Genomic DNA, 3,627 nt, shown 5'->3' on the forward strand with positions numbered 1-3,627 from the left:
CACGCCGCGCGGAAGCCCCCGACCAACAGCCGCAGCGCGCCGGAAGTGGCGAGCGCCGGGCAGCACCCTGAGCGGCCGCCGCGCTGCGGCGCTGGAACCGGACCAATCCGGAATCGAGAGGGGGCGGGAGACGTGCGAGGGGCGGGGCCACACTGACGGCTCCCGGGGGCCCCCGCTGCCCTGCAGGCCCCGCCCCCAGGCCCGACGGATGTGCGTCACGCGCAGCCATGTTGGTAAAGGGCATGGGGGCGGCCATGTTGGTAAAGGTCAGGTTTTTCTTTCGCTTCCCTCGTTCATTCATTCTTCAAATCCTTAGTGTGTGGCATTGAAGCGCCGAGCTCTCCACTGGCGCTTTGGTGGTTCGGAAGTTCTCCTCTCTTGCAGCTCATATTCATTCCGTCCAGCGAAAACTTTAGCCAGGCATTAGCCAGACGCTGCTGCGGGTGCTAAGACTAGAAAGTGTCCGAGAACCCAATTAAAGCCATTTAGAGGAAGGATTTCAATTGGCTTCATTTTCAATTTTGGAATCAGGCGACACTTCACGCTATGAAATAAAAAAGCGTCGCAATGAGCTGAACAGCAAGCATTAGTTTTAGAGAAAGAAAATACAGCAGTAACAAAATTGTTTCAAAGTTACTCTCCGTGTAAGGATAGAGAGACAGGACAATAGAAAAATAAAATAACTGATTAACATCAGGTTACTTGTTTGAATCACGCCCATTGAAACTGGCCTGTTCACCCGGCGTGGTGGTGCGCGCCTATAATTCCAGTGCTTGGGAGGCTGAGGCAGGAGGAGCGCTGCGAATTCGAGACCAGCCTGGGCTACAAAGTGAACTCAAGGCCAGCCTGAACTGCATAGCGAGACCCTGTCTCAAAAAAAGACATAAAAAAAAAAAAAGAAAAGAAAAAGAAAACCTCACAGCGATCCTACTGCTTTCAGCTTCCTAAGTGATGGGATTATAGGCATGTGCCACCATGCCCAGCTGTTTGTTTGAGGGGAGGGGAAAAAAATGAAAAGTAAAGAATTAATATGTGTTATGTACATGAACAAATTCCCCACAATGAATGTAATCATGTTTTACTGCAAATACATACCAATAAAAATGTAAAACTTTTTAAATTAAAAATATTGAGTAAGCTGCTTAGGAGGAGCTGCACTGCAGGGGGAGACCCATCTAGCCAACTGAGTCCCTGAGGAAGGCGAAGCTGTGAGAAGACAAAGCCATCAAAGCCCCAACAGCTTCCTTTTTCCCCAGCCCAGAGCAGACCCTGAGACCCTGACACATCCCCAATATTTTTGGAATGTGCTAGTAATTCATTATAACAGGGAACTACTGAGAGACCCCGTGAGTAGCCAGGACAGCTCCTGTCTTTGCTGAAGGATGCCCGTTCCGGAAATGGATCCGCCTGAGCTGGGAGGCCTGTGTCTGTCTGATACACCCGCCTACAAGATCAAGGACAACAGCCTTGGCAAAACGACAGGCAACTGGAGCAGAGCAGGAGAAAACCCCTGCAGGTGATGTCCTCCCGGAGAACAGCGCCTTCAGCTCCTGGAGCGCGCCATTGCCGGCGTCTGCTGCTTTGAACTGGACTTGCTCTGAGGCCCAGACTTCTCTGTCCCAGCACCTTGCCCTCATCGTCCCGGCTTCCGGCTCCTTCCTCCCGCCCCTTACAATTTTAATCTTCTCTTCTCTGTCTTGTGTTGGTGGTGCTGATGAATGTGCCCACCCAAGTTTTGTTTATTTACTTGTCATTCTAATCAGGGTGACAGGTCCTGAGGTGCCCGTGGATGAAAAGAAAAGGAAGAGAGACAAGAAAAACAAGAGAGGCAAAAGTCTGGGATCAGGGGGCTGACAGCCTCTCCGACCGCAGCCCGGATTACCAATCTCGGTCATCTGTTGTTGAGCTAGAACCAAGGGCGTAGCTAGTACAAATGGGCGGATACCAAATGTTTTAGTAATTAAAGCGCTATCCTTCTCCAGTTCTGCCTCATATGCTGCTGGCAGCAATCCCCAGGTGGGCCTCCACACCCAGCACCGTGTGACTCAGTTCAACTGGGGGTTATAAGTTGAGATATATCCAGTTACCAATCCACTACAATCACAGTCCTTACTTCCCGTGAATTTTTACAGTGCATGGCAAGACTAAAAACTAGGGATCTCCTGCAATTCAAATACACTCTCATCTTCAGGTGAGAGGTTTCAGTTCATTTTTGCAACAATGAACAAATCGTTGTGTGTCCTCAGTGCTTTCTAATCAAAGAATGTCCTTCTCCACATTTACTCGTCTATTTATTCATCTCTTTTCTATCTCACAGGCCACAAAATAGGGGCTCAAACCATGGAGTACCGGGTCACAGGGATTCCACTGCACTCCCACCCGGGCATTATTCACCTCAGAAAGTAGTCCTAAGAGGGGAAGCAAGCAGTAGTAAATAGTGCACAATCGAAGGCTGATTTTTTTTTTATTATTCCACTTCCATCAGCTCCAAAGATTGCTCAAACTTTCCTAATTTTTTGCTCCAGGCCAGTAAACCTAAATATTTCTTAAAGGGTTAACAGAAACCTTGAAGGTTTTAATTTGAGATGACTTGCAACAAAGATTTCTAAAAGGCTGAGATGATAAGACTCTCGCTTTTTCAATCCTGCTCCTTCTTGTAATACATTCTTTTCCCCCAGAGAAATTGGAGTATTTACAGGTGTAAAACGAGGAGCCAGGCATGGTGGCACACACTTGTAATCCCAGCACTCAGGAGGCTGAGGCAGGAGAATCACTGCAATTTCGAGACCAGCCTGGGCTACAAGGTGAGCTCAAGGCCAGCCTGCACTGCATAGTGAGACCCTGTCTCAAAAAGACACCCCACCAAGAAAGGAAACAATACCTCATGGAAAATGAAAATAGGGGAAGGTACTAAATCATTTCAGAAATGGCTAAGGTTTTTCTTTTTCAGAAGAGTATACCTTTGGGTTTTCTTGGTTTTTTTGTTTGTTTGTTTGTTTGTTTGTTTTGTCTTTTTGAGACAGGGTCTCACTAGGCAGTTCAGGCTGGCTTTGAGCTCACTTTGTAGCCCAGGCTGACCTTGAACTCTCAACAATCCTCCTGCCTCAGCCTCCCGAGTGCTGAGATCACAATGTGGTGTGCCACCATGGCCGGCTTTGTTTTTTTGTTTGGTTGTTTTTTGAGACAGGGTTTTACTGTGACTAAATTGCCCAGACTTGTCTCAAATGAAAAGAAGTCTGATTACTTGAGAAACTGTGCCACAAAGAAATCCTGGGTGGCCAAGAAGGAAGACCACGTGAAGAAAAAGCCTTGCCTGCCCAGCCCGCACCTGTTACCATGTGCCCAGCAGGGGACCCAGACTCGAGAGCAGATGCCATCTTAGGCTGCTGAGCTCGGTAAAGACTTCCAACGACTACAGCCCCAGCGTCTCTCTGATTGCAACTGTGTGAGAACCCTAAACGGGAGCCACTCAGTTACACCACAGTAATCTGTACAACTCGGGCAACTAATAATAAGCTTTTGTTGGTTTTCTTTTTTTTTTTTTTTTTTGGTACCAGGAGGAATCAAACGACCTCAGGCTTGCCAGGCAAGCGCTTATGCCACTGAGCTACATCCCCAGCCAATAAG

The 3,627-nt window shown here is 48.0% G+C and overlaps 1 pseudogene; it reads left to right on the plus strand.

Moving 5' to 3' along the window:
* Nucleotides 1-254: 254 nt before the first annotated feature.
* On the plus strand, nucleotides 255-1,601 carry LOC102016284 (annotated as a pseudogene).
* The last annotated feature ends 2,026 nt before the right edge of the window (nucleotides 1,602-3,627 follow it).

The sequence above is a fragment of the Chinchilla lanigera genome, unplaced genomic scaffold, assembly GCF_000276665.1.
Source record: "Chinchilla lanigera isolate Chin_1 unplaced genomic scaffold, ChiLan1.0 scaffold00092, whole genome shotgun sequence".
In the NCBI taxonomy this organism is placed as follows: domain Eukaryota; kingdom Metazoa; phylum Chordata; class Mammalia; order Rodentia; family Chinchillidae; genus Chinchilla; species Chinchilla lanigera.